We start from the raw sequence: 22,392 nt of genomic DNA on the forward strand, positions 1-22,392 counted from the left end.
TTGCGTGGTGCATGTAACAGGCAGAAGGGGCTCACTGGCCAACATAAATGTTATGAGTACGTGACATGGAGTGGAACATTTAGCAAAACAGCATTCAAGTGTGACAGCTCTCCTGGATGGCAGGGCATGTCACACCACTGGTTAAACGCAGCAGCAGATGGGGCTCCAGAGTTCCAGTCCACGGCGGGTTGCTGGTTCGACCCTCTGAGGCCAACATGGGGTCCGCAGCCCGAAAGCGGCGGGCCACACCACAGCTCGCTATGGTGGGCAGTCTTGTTGGCTCCCAACACACGCCGGAGGCATCCCGAGGCGAGGGCCGCAGATTCGGATGTCAGATTGCAAGCGCTTGTTGTTGCCTGCGATCTGAACCATGACAGCGAAGAAGCGTGCAGCGAGCCACCTGCGGCTCCTGGCGAGTGGCGCTGAGGCGGCAGGGAAAGGCCGCTGAGTCAAGTGTTGGCGCATCCTGATGTCGCGGCCGTACAAGGCTGACACACAGCAGTGCGTGCACGGGTCACTGCCATTCCACGCCAAGCAGTTTCACAGTGAGCAATGTGGTGTCCTCAGCATTGCGGGACCTGGTGACAGAGACCGAAGGGAATGCGGCACTGTTTTTGGAAACAATAAATCACTTGGACAGCTCGGATGAGTCTTCATATGGTGTCTTCTATCTCTTCCTGTTACATTTGGTGTTGCTGTTACATTCGGTGTCAGAAGTTGCTACTACATAAGATACGGACAAGACCCATGCATCGACACGACATAATAGCCCGAGTTTTCTGACAAAAACAAATGAGATTTACTGAAGTCATCACAAAATACCACATCTTTCGAATCGTTAGATGTTAGGTGTACACAATCAAATGGCAAAACTGGTGGCGGCCTCACTCACACAGTCTCATATGACTACCCGAGAGTACTTTCCACAGATATCGACAAAACCATCCAAGATGAACTTTCCAATCGACAAGAAGATCCGGAACTGTACGATATAGTAGTGAAAAACATGATTCACAGACCATGTGGGCCATTAAACCCCAATTCGCCATGTATGAGTGATGGAAAATGTACAGATAAATACCCAAAACCATACTTGGACAACATACAAACCGGAGTTGATGGCTACCCCAAATATAAAAGACGATCACCGGAAAACATTGGATTCACAGCAAAATTACGAATATCAGGCAGTGACGAACTGGAAATACGTAATCAGTGGATAGCACCGTATAACACACTACCTTCCAAAATGTTCCAAGCACACATAAAAGTAGAATACTGCAGTTCAGTTAAACCTATCAAATATGCCTGTAAGTATATGAACAAGGCAGTGACATGGGCGTATTTCACATAGGCGCAGGCAGAGAACAACACCCTATGAGATCCTCATGTACCAAACTGGAAGATACATCAACTTTAATGAAGCAGCGTGGCGTATTTTCGGTTTTCCCATACACGAATGCGAACCAGCTGTGTAGCATCTACCAGTACATTTGGAGAAAGACAGGGGACAGGGAGCTTAGTTCATAAAAGATACAGACAGAAAAATATGACGAAAACAAGTAATTCCATCAGAAGATCACCCAGGAATCATGAAAACTGGCGCACTAAGCCGACTATACATCGTACAACCGAACAGCGTCGAATGTTGCTATCTTCAGAAGTTGCTACTCGAAATTCACGGACCAACATGTTTCACGAATCTCATGACTGTTGACGGTTAGCTATGCCAAACGTACAGAGAAACATGCCAGCGCTTAGGACTATTGGGAAAAGACAACCACTGGGAATTAACACTACAAGAAGCCTCACTCATACCCTCAGCTGAACATTTGGGAGACTTGTTCGCCATAATTCTAACAGCATGTAACCCATCGAGTCCAAAACATCTATGGGATGTCTTCGAAGAGAGTACCAAATCCGACACGGTCATCCTGAACTAACAATCGAATTCATCGACATCTTCAGTGAAACACTCATTCGTGCAGAAGATAAATGTTTAGCAATAAACAATCAGGCTTTAGTACAACTTGGGATGCAAGCACCACGAAAAGATACTATCAGTGTGCTAAGCTTGGCAATTACAAAGGAAAAAGCCAAGACATCAACGAACTATTTCAATACATTGCTCACAACAGACCACTTCTTAGTGACAATGAAAAGGAAATTTAGAACGTTATCAAGGACTGGATCGACAGCAACACTGGCGGAATTAAATACTTGGACGTACTAGGCGGCACCGGGAAACGTTTCTAACAAATGTTTTGTTGGCGGAAATACGTGCTAAACAACACATCAGCACTGGCATCATCTGGCAACACTTATGGAAGGAAGACGAATTGCCCATTTCGCCCTACAACTAGCGTTGAATACATCCGATGAACAATTCCCGGTATGTAGAATCTGAAGATCATATAGACGGGGTGAACTTCTAAGGCAAGCTAAAGTTATCTTCTGGTACAAACGCACAATGGCACATAAAAAATCACTTGAAGACATGGACATAACATTACAAAACTTGCGGGGAAACTCTTAAGTGATGGGAGGAGCTCTACTCATACTCTGAGGTGATTTTCGACAAACACTCCCAGTAATCGATTGGCGACTCCATGTTGTCTTGTGCACTACGACCAGATAACAGGTATACTTGAAAAAAGAGACAGCATTGGTTGTATATTTTTTACTATTGCAAAATCGATTTTCTGTCACTGAGTGACCATCTTCAGTGCTATATTGTATAACTTAAATTGGGATGCACTGTTGTCACTAAGCTTACGGCAATCACAGCCGTAAGCTTAGTGACAACAGTGCATCCCAATTTAAGTTATACAATATAGCACTGAAGATGGTCACTCAGTGACAGAAAATCGATTTTGCAATAGTAAAAAATATACGACCAATGCTGTCTCTTTTTTCAAGTATACTTCCAGTAATCCCTAAGTCAACGGCCAGCAGAGATCAGTGCATGCTTTAAAAAATCACATCTCTAGCCACACATACAAATACTGTGACTAACAAAAAAATATGACAGTTGAACAGCACATTCTAACATTCTGCGTAGTGTCTGATAGTTCTAAGTCGTGTCCCCCTACCACTTTCGCGCAACGACACTCTGAGCGTGTTTTTTAGGGAATTGACTAGTTTGAACTTGGGACCTGTTTCTGGTAAGGAGACACCAGACCACACATGACATGTAGAGTTGAGAAGAGTTCAGTGAGACTAGCGATGATATAATCAAATACTTAAGGATTTCAGCGTCAGCTCCACTGCACTCCCTGTAAAAGAATTTTAATACTAACTAAATTTAGTGGAGGGAGTTCAAGGCTTTTCTATTTTTTAGTTAGCTGGTAAAATAACGTCGAAAAAGCGGTTAAGTTTACCATTGGAATTTTTATTCTACTCACAAAACATTGTTTATAAATTGCACTATTGATAAAAGGAAATATTTTAATACAGAATGATAAAAACCAACTGCGTCCAACAAAAATGTGAATGAATATTCCCTGAATGGGTTTCCAAGTTCTACAATGGATTGAAGGATGATCTATGCCATATCACATCTATAATCAAGGTTTAAGTTAAGTTTCATAAAAGAGAAAACTATCAAAATGGTCTACAGTGACCCTCAATTATCTTTAATTACTTGTTTAACTTGTCGTAAATTACAGTGGCTGATGTGGCTTCTCAATAATTATATAACAGAAAAATCATCGCGTTTCAGATTTTAACTTCAAGTAGCCAATGTGAATACCATGAGCTTTAATTGACGATCGACACAAGTATTAAGCAAAAAGGGGATGTAACAGATGAGACTTCTGCAGTTCTGAGTGAAGCCTTATGCGCTCTTATGCGGCATCGCTTGCCTTCATTACCTTGTCGGTGGTTAGTCAGCGTTAGGGGGCGGCGGGCGGCGCAGCTCCACACAACTCTCCATCTCGGAAGCAAGTCTTTCTAACTTCTCCTTACTACAATTTACCGAAGTTGGTTTAAGAAAAGCTATCTGGCTGTGTTTTCAACTGACCAATCAGGGTCTCAATGTTAACCTTAAGCTCCGCCTACAAAAATTCTGTCTATCCAATGAGAAACGTTATACATTTCATGGTGGGGCAATGTTTTTAACATTTGCAACGTACAGAGACACGTATAGTCTCACGCTAAAACTTGCAGCTGGTGTGGCCCTTTTAGTGTTATCGTAAGATCTATACTGTTCTTCTGGAGGGCTCTATCTTTTAACATGGGCTGGGGGGTGGTCTTGGCGGTCAGCCGGGAATGTGGGTGTCCGTCCCTTATCGTAGGGCCTTCTAGGTTAACACGGTTCTGCTCTCGGCTTCTGTTCTCGTTTCTCCCCTCGGAACTGCGTCTGTTTCACGGTGGGAAGGTATGACATGCATTTAGGCGTTCTTGCGTTAGTCTGTGGTATTCCATTTGCTCACTCGTTGATCGTATTACTTTGGTTAATTTAATGTCAGGATTTATTCGGAGCTTGTGACATACTGCCGGATTTGCTATCATGTATGGATTTTCATGGAAGGCTTTGGATTTGCCTGACACCTTACAACATTTTCATCAACAACTTTCACGAATAGGTGAAGGCATATATTCCACATTATACAACCCAAGAGTGATTTCTGCAACACAGTCACTGCTCGAAACGAACTCATAGATCAAACTTATCCAAACATTGTTCATAACTACATCAATCCGGATTGGCTATTTGGAATGGCAATTCTTATAACTAAAAATAATATTGTCGACGATATTAACTTTAATATTCAAAAGAAAATTCCCGACGACGAGAGAATATACAAATCGATCAACACTATGGTAAACGTTGAATAAAGTGTGAATTTACCAACAGAATTTCAAAACTGTTTTGCAAGTACCAGGAGTACCCTAGACTTAAAATTGGATCTCCGCTCATACTACTCAGAAATCTCAATTCACCAAAACTATGTAAGGAAACAAGGATGATCGTCAGATAGTTACCGAATACCATCAAAAATGGTTCAAATGGCTCTGAGCACTATGGGACTTAACTACTGAGGTCATCAGTCCCCTAGAACTTAGAACTACTTAAACCTATCTAACCTAAGAACATCACACACATCCATGCCCGAGGTAGGATTCGAACCTGCGACCGTAGCGGTCACGCGGTTCCAAACTGACGCGCTTAGAACCGCACGGCCACACCGGCCGGCACCGAATAACATCGTGGAAGCCAAACTTTTGGCTGGAAAGTACCAAGAACACACACTATTTATCGCCAGAACACCACTGATCTCTACTAAACTGTTATTCCACCTTAGACGACTGCAATCTAAAATTAAATTAGCCTACAGTTTTAAATTAACAAAGCGCAAGGACAAACTTTAAAATACTGCCGCATCGACCTCAGTGACTCCTGCTTCTCTCACGATAAACTGTTAGTAGTTTGATCTTGAGTAGTACATTCGACAAATTTGTGCATATATACCACGGATAACAAAATGAAAAATGATGTTTATAAACAAGTATTGTACATAGTTCGAACATGTTTTCAACAAATGTTTTTTACCCCTTATACCTTAAAGTTTTTCCTTTTATTCCGACTACCATACAATCTCATATCAGTTCCCCGAATGAAGACAGGTACCCCAGCTAGTGAATTAACAAGAGATGGTGCTGATCCGCCATGAAGGCTTTTGACACTGTATCACACAAGTGGCTCGTAGTGGAATTGCGTGCTTATGGAATATCGTCTCAGTTATGTGACTCGATTTGTGATTTTCTGTCAGATAGGTCACAGTTCGTAGAAATTGACGGAAACTCGTCGGGTAAAACAGATGTGATTTCTGGCGTTACCCAAGGTAGTGTTATAGACCCTTTTCTGTTCCTTATCTACACTACTGGCCATTAAAATTGCTACACCACTAAGATGACGTACTACAGATGCGAAATTTAACCGACAGGAAAAAGATGCTGTGATATGCAAATGATTAGCTTTTCAGAGCATTGACACAAGGTTGGCGCAGGTGGCGACACCTACAACGTGCTGACATGAGGAAAGTTTCCAAGCGATTTCTCATACACAAACGGCAGTTGACCGGCGTTGCCTGGTGAAACGTTGTTGTGATGCCTCGTGTAAAGAGGAGAAATTCGTACCATCACGTTTCCGACTTTGATAAAGGTCGGATTGTAGCCTATCGCGATTGCGGTTTATCGTATCGCGACATTGCTGCTAGCGGTGGTCGAGATCCAATGACTGTGAGCAGGATATGGAATCAGTGGGTTCAGGAGGATAATACGGAACGCTGTGCTGGATTCCAATGACCTCGTATCACTAGCAGTCGAGATGACAGGCATCTTATCCGCATGGCTGTAACGGATCGAGCAGCCACGTCTCGATCCGTGAGTCAACAGATGGGGACGTTTGCAAGACAACAACCATCTGCACGAACAGTAGACGACGTTTGCAGCAGCATCGACTATCAGCTCGGAGACGATGGCTGCGGTTACCCTTGACGCTGCATCACAGATAGGAGCGCCTGCGATGGTGTACTCAACGACGAACCTGGGTGCACGAATGGCAAAACGTCATTTTTTCGGATGGATCCAGGTTCTGTTTACAGCATCATGATGGTCGCATCCGTGTTTCGCGACATCGTGGTGAACACACATTGGAAGCGTGTATTCGACAGCGCCATACTGGTGTATCACCCGGCGTGATGGTATGGGGTGCCATTGGTTACACGTCTCGGTCACCTCTTGTTCGCATTGACGGCACTTTGAACAGCGGACGTTACATTTCAGATGTGTTACGATCCGTGGCTCTACCCTTCATTCGATCCCTGCGAAACCCTACATTTCAACAGGATAATGCACGACCGCATGTTGCAGGTACTGTACGGGCTTTTCTGGATACAGAAAATGTTCGACTGCTGCCCTGGCCAGCAGATTCTCCAGATCTCTCACCAACTGAAAACGTCTGGACAATGGTGGCTGAGCAACTGGCATGTCACAATACACCAGTCACTACTCCTGATGAACTGTGGTATCGTGTTGAAGCTGCATGGGCAGCTGAACCTGTACACGCCTTCCAAACTCTGTTTGACTCAATGCCCAGGCGTACGAAGGCCGTTATTACGGCCAGAGGTAGTTGTTCTTGCTACTGATTTCTCAGGATCTATGCACCCAAATTGCGTGAAAATATAACCACATGTCAGTTCTAGTATAATGTATTTGTCCAATGAATACCCGTTTATCATCTGCATTTCTTCTTGGTGCAGCAATTTTAATGGCCACTAGTGTATATAAATGATTTTGGAGACAATCTGAGCAGCCGTCTTAGGTTGTTTGCAGATGACGCTGTCGTTTATCGACTATTAAAAGTAATCAGAAGACCAAAGCAAACTGCAAAACGATTTAGAAATGATATCCGAATGGTGCGAAAAGTAGCAGTTGACCCTAAATAAGGAAGAGTGTGAGGTCATCCACATAAGTGCTAACAGGAACTCATTAAACTTCGGTTACACGATAAATCAGTCTAATCTAAAAGCCGTATTTCATCTAAATACCTTGGTATTACAATAACAAACTACTTAAGCTGGAAGGAACATATAGAAAATGTTGTGGGGAAGGCTAACCAAATACTGCGTTTTATTGGCAGTACACCTAGAAAATTTAACAGACCTACTAAGGAGACTGCCTACACTACTGCTGCGCGGTGTGGGATCCTTACCACATATGACTGACGGAGTACATCGAAAAAGTTCAAAGAAAGGCAGCACGTTTTGTATTACCGCGAAATATGGTAGAGAGTGTTACAGAAATGATACAGGATTTGCGCGGGACATCATTAAAAGAAAAGCGTTTTTCGTTGCGACGGAATCTTCTCACGAAATTCCATTCAACAACTTTCTCCTCCGTATGCGAAAATAATTTGTTGACACCGACACACATAAGGAGGAACGATCACCAAGATAAAATAAGGGAAATCAGAGGTCGTACGGAAAGATAAAGGTGTTCATTCTTTCCGCGCGCTATACGAGTTTGGAATAATAGAGAATTGTGAAGGTGGTTCGATGTACCCTCTGCCAGGCACTTAAATGTGATTTGCAGAGCATCCATGTAGATGTAGATGTAGATGTAGATATAGATGATACACATAACAAGTGAGAAGCAAAGAAAAAAGTATGGCAAATTTTAAAACACGCAAAATCTCCAAGACTGGGGACGTTTAACAGAAACTCGAAATGTAGCGCCTAGTTCAGTGCCAGATGCTTTTAATAGTTTACCCACCGAAATTCTGTGTCGAAGTCTGGCAGAAACCCCAAAGAGATTCTGATCGTATGGAAAGTACACTAGTGACAAGACGCAACCAATATCTTCATTGTGTAATAACAGTGGCGACGTTACTGCTGACAGTGTCACTAAAGTAGTAACTAAACACGATTTTCCGAAATCCCTTTACAAAATAAGACGAATAAATCTTCCAGAATCCGAATCAAGAACAGCTGCCAACACGTGTAACTTAGAAGTGGATACTCTGCATGTAGGTAAGCAATTGAAAACATTTCAGAAAGGCAAGGCTTCTGGTCTAGATTTATACAAGTCAGGTTCCTTTCAGAGTGTTCTGATACAATAGGTCCATACTTAGCAATCATATACAACAGCTCCCTCGTAGATAGATCCGAACCCTATGACTGCAAAGTTGCCCAAGAAAGAAAATAGGAGTAACCCGCTGAATTACAGCGCTATAACCATGCTGACCTCTGGTCACGTGACGTCCAACTTCCTGCGCGCGACTGGGAGACCTCTGGCAAAATGCTCCCGCACTTTCAGTCATTTTCACCGAGTATTTACCTTATCTATCTCGTCCTTAAGTTTTGTAGAGCAGTGTATAAATAGCACCCAACCGCTGATAACCATTGCACCTACAAACCACTACGCACCCGAGTTAGTTAGCCTGTTACAAATACAAAACTCAAGTATGATCAGCTGCCTTTCGGAAAAATCTACGAGGGTAAAGAGTAAGCATACCTACATCTACAGCTGAACTTAGATCTAAGTCAGAATTGCGCCTCACCAATATCCTTACTTGATGAAGTCACAAGGGCGAAAACCGTCGATTCCCTTAAAGAATCGGTGGTTGCTGCAAACGAAACGTTTTTATGCATCCGGTAACCTTTAATACGTGGCTCCAGCATACGATAATATTACAGCGCAAAAAATCAGTTAGCTACTCCAGCCGGCCGAAGTGGCCGTGCGGTTAAAGGCGCTGCAGTCTGGAACCGCAAGACCGCTACGGTCGCAGGTTCGAATCCTGCCTCGGGCATGGATGTTTGTGATGTCCTTAGGTTAGTTAGGTTTAACTAGTTCTAAGTTCTAGGGGACTAATGACCTCCGCAGTTGAGTCCCATAGTGCTCAGAGCCATTTGAACCATTTGAACCAGCTACTCCATCCACTACTACCCAAAATAACGGAACTTTTGACCATTCTCCTACCTCCAGCATCTTCCCAACAGCCCGGAATTAGGGAACCTTAAAACCATTATCCAAAAAGTAATCTACCAAATACCCTCTGGGTACAGGCCGAATTGCATTCTACCACAATTATCTACGGCTTTACATTATATACACTCCTGGAAATTGAAATAAGAACACCGTGAATTCATTGTCCCAGGAAGGGGAAACTTTATTGACACATTCCTGGGGTCAGATACATCACATGATCACACTGACAGAACCACAGGCACATAGACACAGGCAACAGAGCATGCACAATGTCGGCACTAGTACAGTGCATATCCACCTTTCGCAGCAATGCAGGCTGCTATTCTCCCATGGAGACGATCGTAGAGATGCTGGATGTAGTCCTGTGGAACGGCTTGCCATGCCATTTCCACCTGGCGCCTCAGTTGGACCAGCGTTCGTGCTGGACGTGCAGACCGCGTGAGACGACGCTTCATCCAGTCCCAAACATGCTCATTGGGGGACAGATCCGGAGATCTTGCTGGCCAGGGTAGTTGACTTACACCTTCTAGAGCACGTTGGGTGGCACGGGATACATGCGGACGTGCATTGTCCTGTTGGAACAGCAAGTTCCCTTGCCGGTCTAGGAATGCTAGAACGATGGGTTCGATGACGGTTTGGATGTACCGTGCACTATTCAGTGTCCCCTCGACGATCACCAGTGGTGTACGGCCAGTGTAGGAGATCGCTCCCCACACCATGATGCCGGGCGTTGGCCCTGTGTGCCTCGGTCGTATGCAGTCCTGATTGTGGCGCTCACCTGCACGGCGCCAAACACGCATACGACCATCATTGGCACCAAGGCAGAAGCGACTCTCATCGCTGAAGACGACACGTCTCCATTCGTCCCTCCATTCACGCCTGTCGCGACACCACTGGAGGCGGGCTGCACGATGTTGGGGCGTGAGCGGAAGACGGCCTAACGGTGTGCGGGACCGTAGCCCAGCTTCATGGAGACGGTTGCGAATGGTCCTCGCCGATACCCCAGGAGCAACAGTGTCCCTAATTTGCTGGGAAGTGGCGGTGCGGTCCCCTACGGCACTGCGTAGGATCCTACGGTCTTGGCGTGCATCCGTGCGTCGCTGCGGTCCGGTCCCAGGTCGACGGGCACGTGCACCTTCCGCCGACCACTGGCGACAACATCGATGTACTGTGGAGACCTCACGCCCCACGTGTTGAGCAATTCGGCGGTACGTCCACCCGGCCTCCCGCATGCCCACTATACGCCCTCGCTCAAAGTCCGTCAACTGCACATACGGTTCACGTCCACGCTGTCGCGGCGTGCTACCAGTGTTAAAGACTGCGATGGAGCTCCGTATGCCACGGCAAACTGGCTGACACTGACGGCGGCGGTGCACAAATGCTGCGCAGCTAGCGCCATTCGACGGCCAACACCGCGGTTCCTGGTGTGTCCGCTGTGCCGTGCGTGTGATCATTGCTTGTACAGCCCTCTCGCAGTGTCCGGAGCAAGTATGGTGAGTCTGACACACCGGTGTCAATGTGTTCTTTTTTCCATTTCCAGTAGTGTAGTTCACGATCCGCTAACTAATTACTTAACCTCAAATAACCCTTTAGGTCAATAACAGTAGTGTTTCCGGAAAAGTCGGAGCACGACGACTGCTCTTATAAAAGTAACTGAAGAATTGAAACAGGCTGCGGACAAACAAGAGGCTACTATTACGTGCTTTTTACATTTCAACAAAGCTTCAGACATTGTCCACTTTGATATTCAACTTCCTAAACTCACAAGTCAAAATGTTTCTCCTAGTGCTGTATAAAGGTCCCATTTATAACTTACGGTCCGCCAATAGTGTGTAATCATCGAAACGAAAAGGTCACAAAAGCAGAATGTAGCATCAGACGTCCCACAAGGATCAAAATTGAGTCTATTACTTTTCTCATAATACGTTAGTGATGTATTAACTATTTCTCCCACTGCAAATATCACTTACACGCTGAAGGTTTTCAGTTATACCCAAGTGCGTCCAACAAACCTGTGCACATTCATCCACTATGTAAATGCTAACTTACTTGTCTTATCAGAGTTGGTGCAGAAGACAGGTTTGGACCTTAACCCAAGTAAAATGCAAGTAATCTTATATGGTCACAAAAACTTATAATCTCTGAGTTGAGAGACCTTAATCCTAAATTGTACAGAAATAACTTTTTCTTCTTTTGCTACAAAACTTGCGGATAATTCTGAATCATCACTTAGAATGGATTGAACAAACATCTGTAGTCTGTAAGAAGGTGACATCGCCACTCCATTCACTAGAGAAATATAAAAAAAGTATTTTCTCCTAAGCTTAAAAAGAAACATGTAGAAATACTAATACTCCCTTTACTTGATTATGCTGATCCAAGGACTTTCGTATGAGAGCTGAAGTCTTTTGGGCTTGTGTATGAACGATTGTGTGCAATACTCTTATGGGTGCACTATTTTGAGAATATCACTCCCGCCTATATACAATTACGTGCCGATAAGCACGCAGACAATCATACCCTGTGTTCGCTGTATCGTTTTCTTAATCATTGCACTCCCTCTTATTCATATCAGTGGCGGATACAAATGGGAGGCGCGCTCGGCGTCCGCCGCCCCCCCCCCCCCCCTCTTGCAGGGCCACCGCATTACCACCCGCACCGATCGCGCCAGTCGCCAGTCAGCCCGCACGCTATTCGTTCGTTTCTTTCGTCAGTCGATGCGCCTGAATCGAATTATCGAGTAGTTGTACTTTCCCTAGCACGCGCGTAGCGTCATCGTATTTTATGCGTTTCTGTATGGCACATAGATAGCTAACACATGGAGGAGGATCGACTTAATGGCTTAGCTCTGTTGAACACTCTCCCTGACATTGATTGTCCTATTGACGATGTAATTAACCAATTTGCCAGAAAGAATAGGCGCATAGAATTCGTCATTTAAGGAATAGAACTACGACGATCACTCCAAAAGAAATGCACACTATTTCTGTAAAAATACAGTTTTCATTCTGCATGTGTGGAAGTTTTACAGCGTGTAGATTCATCCTTCCCGCCTGTTTTCAAACTTAGTTCAACCTTTTCCCGTGAGTGGGGCCGTCACAGCATGTCTTCAAGATGGCTGCTACACTTGACCTTCGTCAGAAGTAACGTGCTGTCATAGAATTTCTGTGCTATGACAACGAGACAGTGGGAAACATCCACAAGAGGTTGAAAAAGGAGCCAGCCGCGGTGGCCGTGCGGTTCTAGGCACTTCATTCCGGAACCGTGTGACTGCTACGGTTGCAGGTTCGAATCCTGCTTCGGGCATGGATATGTGTGATGTCCTTAGGTTAGTTAGGTTTAAGTAGTTCTAAGTTCTAGGGGACTGATGACCTCAGATGTTGAGTCCCATACTGCTCAGATCCATTTGAACCATTTTTTTGAAAAAGGTGTATGGAGATGCTGCTGTCGATCGCAGTACAGTTAGTCAGTGGGCAAGCAGTTTACGTGATGAAAGCAGGCATGGCAATATTGAGGATTGTTCTCGCAGCGGCAGGCCTCGTACTGCATCCACTCCATACAGTGCAGAGAGTTAACGAATTGGTGACTGCTGACAGACACATCACAGTGAACGAATTTTCACGCTACGTTGGGATGGGGGAAGGAAGTGTTTGCAGAATACTGAAAGTGTTGGCGTTAAAAAAGGTTTGTGCCAGGTAGGTTCCGAGGATGTTGACAGTGGCTCACAAAGTAACAAGAAAAACGGTATGCAGCGAACTTTTGGAACAGTACGAGAATGGTGGAGATGAATTTCTTGGAAGAATTGTGACACGTGATGAAACATGGCTCCATCATTTTTCACCAGAGACGAAGAGGAAATCAATGGAATAGCATCATGAAAATTCACCCAAGAAAAAAAAAAATTTCAAAACCACACCTTCTGCTGGAAAAGTTATGGCTATGGTGTTTTTCGATTCCGAAGAACTCTTGCTTATGGACATCATGGCAAGTGGAACCACCATAAATTCTGATGCATATGTGACGACACAGAAGAAACTTCAAGCTCGACTGAGTCGTGTTCGATCACATTGACAAAAGCAGAATGTTTTGCTGTTGCACAACAATGCACGGCCACATGTCAGTCAAAAAACCATGGAAGCGATCACAAAACTCGGATGGACAACACTGAAACACCCGCCTTACAGTCCTGCCCTGGCTCCATGGGACTATCACCTCTTTGGGAAATTGAAAGAGTCTCTTCGTGGAACAAGGTTTGAAGATGATGACTCCCTTCTGCACGCTGCCAAACAGTGGCTCCAACAGGTTGGTCCAGAATTTCACTATGCGGGTATACAGGTGCTGGTTCCAAGACGGCGCAAGGCAGTTGAGAGGGATGGAAATTATGTGCAGAAATGAAAATATTGTTCCTAAAGGATCTATCTACACACTGTAAAACTTTTAGATATGTAGAATAAAATATGGATTTAAAAAATAGTGTGCATTTCTTTTGGAGTGACCCTCGTACAATTGTAACTTTTTTACATCATAAGATGGCATTGTGTTGTATATGTGTATAATCGGTTGCTTTAACTTTGCAAGTGACTTGATTATTTTTTTTATTACGGTAAAAGTAAAGGTAGCTTAAGAAGTCTTTAGCGCCCCCTCCTTGAGGTTTTTCCGTATCTGCCACTGATTCATTTCAACTCTTGCGCTGCCTTCCGAACAGAACAGCAGAAACTTTCAACAAAGCGAAGTCCTCTTTGAATTACTACATATTCTGTTATTATCTTAAGAGCCAGTCTTCTCTTTCATTATCCCTTCCATTTCTAAAGAATGCGCTAAATTATTATCGTTATTCCTAATCCCTTCTGTTATTACGAATGTCAATTATTATCACTGAGAATATTCTGTGATATCTTTTTGGTCCGTGTTGCTCCCGGGCCCATTTATGGTGAGCGAAGTGTTAACGTGCCATGTTGCCTGCGCTGCAGCCTGTGGCAGCAGGAGCAGCGGGGGCATGGCGGATATCGCCGTCCGCTGCCCGGCTGCCGTGTAAACGGCGCCGGCACACGGTTGTCGGTAGTTACCTCGTATGAGAGATTTTATACGTGCCCAGCGCCGGCTAAAAGTGGTCCCCTCTGCTACAGCAGGCTGACGTTGACGGCTAACCAAGCTAGCCACCGGAACAGCGGCTACGGGGCATTACTGGCTTTCACATCTGGAGGTATTTGGTGTTTATTGTTGTATTCTCCAAAGATTTTCATCTACATCTATCTATGTGATTACTCTTCCATTCAAAATAAAGTGCCTGGCAGAGGGTTCAATGAACCACCTTCAAGCTGTCCTTCTACCTTTCCACTCTCGAACGGCACGCGGGAAAAAAGAGCACTTAATTTTTTCTGTGCGACCCCTGATTTCTCTTATTTTATCGTGATGATCATTTCTCCCTATGTAGGTGGGTGGCAACAGAATGTTTTCGCAATCGGAGGAGAAAACCGGTGATTGGAATTTCATGAGAAGATCCCGTCGCAACGAAAAATGCCTTTGTTTTAATGATTGCCACTCCAATTCACGTATCATGTCTGTGCCGCTATTTCCCCTATTTCGCGATAATACAAAACGAGCTGCCTTTCTTTGTACTTTTTCGATGTCATCCGTCAGTCCCACCTGATGCGGATCCCACATCGCACACCAATACTCCAGAATAGGGCGGACAAGCGTGATGTAAGCAGTCCCTTTAGTAGACCTGTTGCACCTTCTAAGTGTTCTGCCAATAAATCGCAGTCTTTGGTTTGCTCTACTCACAATATTATCTATATGATCGTTCCAATTTAGGTTGGTTGTAATTGTAATCCCTAAGTATTTAGGTGAATTTACAGCCTTCAGATTTGTGTGCCTTACCGCGTAATCGAAATTTAGCTGATTTCTTTTAATACTCATGTGAATAAATTCACATTTTTCCTTTTTCAGGGTCAATTGCCACTTTTCGCACCATACACATATCTTATGTAAATTATTTTGCAAGTCGTTTTGATCATCTGATGACTTTACAAGACGGTAAATGGCAGCATCAACTGAAAACAATCTAAGACGGCTACTCAGATTGTCTCCTATGTCGTTAATGTAGATCAGGAACAATAGAGGGCCTATAACATCTCCTTGGGGAACGCCGGATATTATTTCTGTTTTCTTTTCCGTGAAATTATTGCTGTTTTTTATAATGGTGTACGTTGAAACATTTAACAAATCAATACTACTTGAAACGAAAGCACGGATACCAGACCCAGTTGAACTCGGACCAATTAGTAGCTTGACGCAAAAGCCAGATCGATATACGTCGTTTTTCAGTCGGATAATTCCGTCCTCAGACGGTTGTGACGGCGACGAAGTAGTGAAACTGCAGCTGGGAGTGCTACAAATCATTTCCGAAATGAAAAAAAGGACGCAAAAAAGCCAATAAATATGTGTCTTCTCATCCTAGAACATCCCATGGATACCATTCATTACAGGGTAACAAGCACCATAACTTACAGTTCCGTTGCGATCCCATACTGTATCAGAATACTCCTTAGTTTCATCAATTAATTCAATTTGTAAATTAAATATTTAACGTTTATTCTTAAATGCTATTTTGCATTTGAGATTTTTGTCAGTTACAATATTGTACATTAATACATACGTCTGTGGTTCTTAAGTCTTTCAAATGATAATACACTGAGGTGACAAAAGTCACGGGATAGCGATGTGAACATAATATACAAATGGCGGAAGTGACGCGTACACAAGGTATAAAGGGGCAGCGCATTGGTGGCGCTGTCATTTGGACCCTAGGAATTCATGTGGAAAGGTTTCCGATGTGATTATGCACGACGGGAATTAACAGACTTCGAAAGCGGAATGGTAGTTGGAGCTGGACGCATGGGGCATTCTGTTTCATGAATCGTTAGTGAATTCAATATTCCGAGATCCGCCGTGTCAAGAACCTGCCGAGAATACCAAATTTCATGCATTAGCTCTCACCCCGGACAACGCAATAGCTGACAGCCTCCACTTAACGATCATGAGCAGCAGATTTTGCGTAAAATTTTCAGTGCAACAGACAAGCAACACTGTGTGAAATAACCACAGAAATCAATGTGGGGCGTATGACGAATGTATCCGTTAGGGCAGTGTGGCGAAATTTGGGGTTAATAGGCTATGGCAGCAGACGAACGAAGCGAGTGCCTTTGCTACGACATCGCCTGCAGCGCCTCTCCTGGGATCGTGACAATTTGACCCTAGCGGCCTAGGCGACTGGAAAACCGTGGCCTGGTCAGTTCTGTGTCAAACTTTAGGAATACCTACTTGAACAAGTCCGATTATCCTGAGTGCTGCTGTCGGTACAGCCTACCAGGTATTCTCAGCACCAGCTATCGCGTCGTTTACACGGCAGCTGTTGTTAACGTTAAAAGTGGCTAACCAGCGGCCGACAAGTGTGATACGACCTATAGGAACAGGTGCTCGCTACCTCTTGCATTCGCCTGCTCACCTGGTCGATGGAAGTCTTGTTGCGCTACCTACGTAAGTGCTGCGCAGAAAACATGCAAGTTGCCGGAGAAGGACGCGGAGGACTGGGGAGTGGGGGAAGGGAGTTAATTTATAAGTTGTAACCTTCCGCTCATATAAAGTGGTTCTCGGGACTTCTGTAGGCGTTCACAGCTCGAACAGTGTCCAGTAATGATCTACTGAGAGTTCCTTTATGTGAAACAAGTAAAATGATGCTTTCCCCAGCAAACTACTACTTTTAGAAATATACGTTTCATCCAGCTCTCCTTGAAATAAGATACTTTATTTGTAATAAATGAAGTGCAGATCTCATCCTAAATGACCAGACACAGCTCAACACTTCCCCTCTCCTAAACTTCATATAATCATCTTTGTTGTTCATTACTTCCCACAGTCTCTCTTCCAACATATTCCCATTTTCCTGTATTTATTAAGTTGTTTTGTTTTGTTGAAGTTGTCTTTGTATTCCACATATACTGTAGTTTCAATAGTTAAGGCTTTCTTTTATCTGGTACTTGTATTACTGTCCATGTTTAACACCCCTTGTATTTGGCTCATCAAATTCTGTTCATATTTTACTTCGCTCATTTATTTAATGAAAGCTGTTACACAACCATTGCTTTGATTATAATGTTAATGTTAAAATGCAGTACCACCACACTCTCAAAATGTAGATTCCCTCAAACACCTCCATTTTCCTATTTCCTCCATTTATTTCTGTTTATCTTATTTATATTGCTTAAGTTCCTTATGTATTCTGTAGTTACATTGATAACTGTCTCTTTAATTGGTTGTGTATCACTCTCCATGTTTCATACCTCCTGATGCAGCCTTGTCTATTTTATTTTATTAGTTTTGTTTATTAATAGAAACTGTTACGTAAGCATGCTATTCCTATTTTGTGCTAAAGGTTTTCCTGTCTACTCCATTGTTATTTATGTACTGTTCAGTTTTTACTTAGGTTTTACTTTTTCATTGCTAAGATGTTACTTACTATATGTTATTCTAGATGTGTTTACTTCTCTTCCAACGTTGTTTGCTAACATTTAACTTCTTTGGTGATAATACTCAGAAAATGTCTGAAGATGGCCTAGTAAGCCGAAAACCGGTTAACAATAAAAGTAATATTGTAGAACAAAGGCGTCCGCAGCTCGTGGTCGGGCGGTAGCGTTCTCGCTTCCCACGCCCGGGTTCGATTCCCGGCGGGGTCAGGGATTTTCTCTGCCTCGTAATGACTGGGTGTTGTGTGTTGTCGTTAGGTTAGTTAGGTTTAAGTAGTTCTAAGTTCTAGGGGACTGATGACCATTGACGTTAAGTCCCATAGTGCTCAGGGCCATTTGAACCATTTTTTTACAACAAAGGCAAACTGGTGCTTTTCATTTATTATAATTCTACCAAGAACCGACGGAAGAGTCTGTTAATATTTTATTTGTCTCTAACAAAGCTGGCAGTCCTTGTCACGGTTCATTTATAACCGAAAAAGCATGTGAGTGAAACCACTCAGACCATTAGAGTGACTGAAAAACATTCACAAAATTAACTTGACGGAAAAGACTAGTTTCACTTTCATTCCACTCAAGAAACAACTACAGAATGGCCAGTCTGTTGTTAAAACCAGTAGGTTGTCCCATCACAATAAAAATCTGGTAGTATGAAATCATCCAGACACAGACAGAATGACATTAGTAAACCAAAAGTTAGGACGTAAATGATTCCTCGTGAGTAACGCTGCATTTACGTGCAGCGCTGCAGCGCAGGGAGTGTACCGTGCTAGTAGCAGTCTGCTCATAACCTCCACACAAGACTGCAAGACCCCTCAGCTCTCAGGAAAAGGAAAAAAGTATTGCGTCAATGGATTGCAAAGAATGGCCAACCAGTTGCAAAATACGGGTTTATTAATCCTTGAACTTGGTTTCGACCTTTTTAAAACTGTCTTCTTCAGACTGTACTTTATGTAGAATCATCTGTATACAATGGGAGCCACTGACTCTGGATGACACGCACAAACGACTCCAACTGAATATATATATAATATGTGATTCTGTGTACTGTATCTTCTGAAAAATACAGTTCTAAACTGTCGAAACCATAAACCTATATTTTGAACTGGTTAGCTGTTATTTCCAATCCACTAAAGCTCTTGCTTGCACATCTGCTGAAGCGTAGCCATGTTCAAACTCATAGAAAAATATTTTCTAATCGGGCGTTTTTCTTCCAAGAAAATGACTTATAAGTCGGTATTAAGTAGGTTTTAAACAGGGTCGGAAATGGAACGTTTTTTACGACTACTTACAAGTCACCATTCGTCTTCCAATATATTAAAAACACTCATACCCCAATGTCTAGGCCCCCGTACAAACTATCGTTGGGGCGCCCTTGGTAACATTGTACTAATTTTTCCGTGGACATTGTACGTCTGTATTTCAAATCAATATTATTACTCTGTGCTGCTTCGACAGCTGCGTGTTTAGGCTACACATATATGTTAGCTTCGTATTTTTTAACTTATTTAATTCATTCCAGTGTAAGGCTATGACTTCATTAAACATGTAAAACGTGATTAAAAAAATTGAGAACAACATATAAATTTCCCTTTCGATCAACACCATCATCATAAGTACATACTCGCCGAATATGAACTGCATATGTGAAATCAAAAATTAACTCCAGACGCTGTTATGAGCTTGGACGCTACCTCGAGACGTCAAACCAATGTATTACGCAAGAGAGTTACCGGTACTTTCGTAGATCCAAGTTTTGTTGTTGTCCACATTAAACAAACATTTTATACGTTACAAACTAGAATCAATGTTGTCTAATTCGATCTATTGCGTCACAAACGCGAAATAGTTCATAGTCATTTCAACACTGTCAAAAATCTATGGGCAGTGACCGCTCCATACCACATTAACGTTAAAAGTTGAGCAAAATTCCTTGTTGTGATACGCATGATACATGAATCTCTTATTGTGTACTTTTTTTAATAAAATCCTGACTATAAAATCGCTTATAGCGGCAAAAGTGCCAAATTAACCTTCTTTGTACATCCCTGGCCCCGTTATCTATTGCTCCTCTTAAAACCACTCACTCGCAATTAACAAGAACTAAGCTGCTTAAGAAGAACACAGCATTTAATTTGGCTTATTACGATTCTGCTGCAGCCTCTATGCACACATTCGCTTACATTCACTGAAAACACACATCCTTTCGCATGCGTATTGCACGTATTAAATGCACGAAACGCTTTGAAGTTACAGTTGCTCTGTATACTCACCAGATATCGCTGCTGTCCAGGCGTAGTCTGCTGTTTCGCGAGCAAGGCACGATGGGAAAGAGCATGCGCAGTGCACGTCGGCCTATGTGACCTCGTTCACAGTCGTCAGCTGTGTTCCGTCGCCGCGCAGGTGGCATTTGCGCGATGTTGAGTATTCCGAGTTCTCGGAAGTGTTGCACTGTACGTTGAAATATGATCGATACGGGATGTAATCTCAAATATCGCGCATTTGTGTTGTATGTAGAAGCATAGTACGCTGCGCTAATCTGTTCTAACGTTCCAAGAAATAACTCGTGTTAAGCAGCGTCGCTTATTCTATCTGTACAAATTATTTCCGCATCCGCAACTTCTCGCAGTTAGACATCTTTTTACCACTTAAGACATACTGATTTGATTCCCCGTTTTAACTACAAAATATCTCTGAATTTTGTGGTCAAAGTTCCAACGCTTAACATGTCATATTTAACATGTGACAAAATTGATTTAGTGAGGGTTTTTCCTCTTATATTGTAAAATGAGTGAGAAATATACGTACGGGATAACCGTAATACAGTGTTTCAGAATATTGAGAGAACAATAGTATTGTTTGCAGAATCGTATTGGTGAATATACTCGGATAACAGCACTACGGTACGTGATGTAGAGGTCTGTCCAAAAAAATTCGGAAGTTCGCCCACAAATTTTTTACGTGCATTTCCTTTACTTATTGTGCATGATCTACTCCGAAATACTCTCCTCCACATCGCTCCCAACGCCGTTTCCACTCCCGGAAGCAGTCTTGGTACGTCTCTTGCTGGATGGCGCGAAGCGCCGTTTGCGAATTTCCTTTTATCTCGTGTATCGTTGCAAATCTTCGACCTTTCAACGGAGTTTTTAACTTTGGAAATACAGAAAAGTCCGCAGGGGCCAGGTCTGGAGAGTACGGAGGGTTAGGCAGTACAGTGAATTCGTTTTGTATGCAATAGTCACGCACCATCAGCGACGAATGAGCAGGTACGTTATCGTGATGCAAGAGCCGTGAATTGTCTCGCCCCATTTCAGCCCATTTCCTTTTCACACAATGTCATGACGTGATCCAAATGAAATTATATACTCCTCTGCAATCGCTCGGACAGTCAGTCTTCGATTGGGATGCACATCAGCGTCGTCGGTAAATGTCGAAGGGCGTCCTAAACGAGGGTCGTCTTTCACTTCCATCCGCCCATTTTTAAACCATGTGAACCGTTCGTAAAACCCAGTACGACTTAAGCACTCGTCACCGTAGGCTTCCTGCATTATTTGGCGAGTCTCTGTAAAGGTTTTCTTGGGTTTCATTCAAAATTTAGTGCAGAAGCGTTACTCCTCGAACTCTGCCATGTCGAAATTCGCGAACTGTGCGACATAACGTTCTACTCAATACAGCACAGAACAATAACTAACAGATATACAACAATGAAACTTCCGGCATTTACTCATTAAACGCAGGCATGTGCAGGGATGTCAACCGCATTTTGCTCGAGCACATCATTGGCGCCAAATTACGAATGTTGCGGAATTTTTTGAGCAGACCTCGTACACAGAAGGAGGTACTAACAAATTGAATCAAAACTTCACAGGCGTACTGATAATAACGTCAAATCCGTTCGTAAGCACGTGAATCTGGAAGAATTGTGTTCATAAAACTCTGCTGAAAAAAGCTATTGCAGTGAATCAATAAAGACTTGGTGAATGAAGATGTTTTCTGTTCTGAACACCAAGCACCATGTATGATACAGCATTCAGCCGGCGACTATACACAAGCTGATACATGTTATATTTAAATATTTACGAAGACTGGGAAGAAACTATTGACGTTACGTACAGTGCAACACAGACTGAAAACAGCTAGAGGCGTAATTTGCTTCTGTTCAGTAACAATAAGTGTGTCTGATGTATACCAGAAAGATTTTATACTTTGTTGCCGACTTAGCACAACCTGGAGCACCTCCGAAGATGTCCAACGTAGCTTTGGACGAAACGTCAGGGTAGAAGAGTTCCATGGACCACGGCCATACAACCCGGAAGAATTCTCGGCAGCTGAAAAATCTGGTTGTGGTTCAAATGGGTCTGAGAACTATGGGACT

The 22,392-nt window shown here is 43.3% G+C and overlaps 1 protein-coding gene across 1 annotated transcript in view; it reads right to left on the reverse strand.

Moving 5' to 3' along the window:
- LOC126417476 (serine/threonine-protein phosphatase 6 regulatory ankyrin repeat subunit A-like) overlaps window positions 1-20,320 on the reverse strand; it is a 408,260-nt gene extending 387,940 nt beyond the window's left edge. Inside the window, exon 1 of the mRNA XM_050085121.1 lies at window positions 20,291-20,320. The gene's annotated coding sequence lies outside the window, so the exon portion shown is untranslated. The remainder of the gene's footprint in view (window positions 1-20,290) is intronic.
- Window positions 20,321-22,392: the final 2,072 nt, after the last annotated feature.

Source organism: Schistocerca serialis, chromosome 1 (assembly GCF_023864345.2).
Source record: "Schistocerca serialis cubense isolate TAMUIC-IGC-003099 chromosome 1, iqSchSeri2.2, whole genome shotgun sequence".
NCBI lineage: Eukaryota > Metazoa > Arthropoda > Insecta > Orthoptera > Acrididae > Schistocerca > Schistocerca serialis.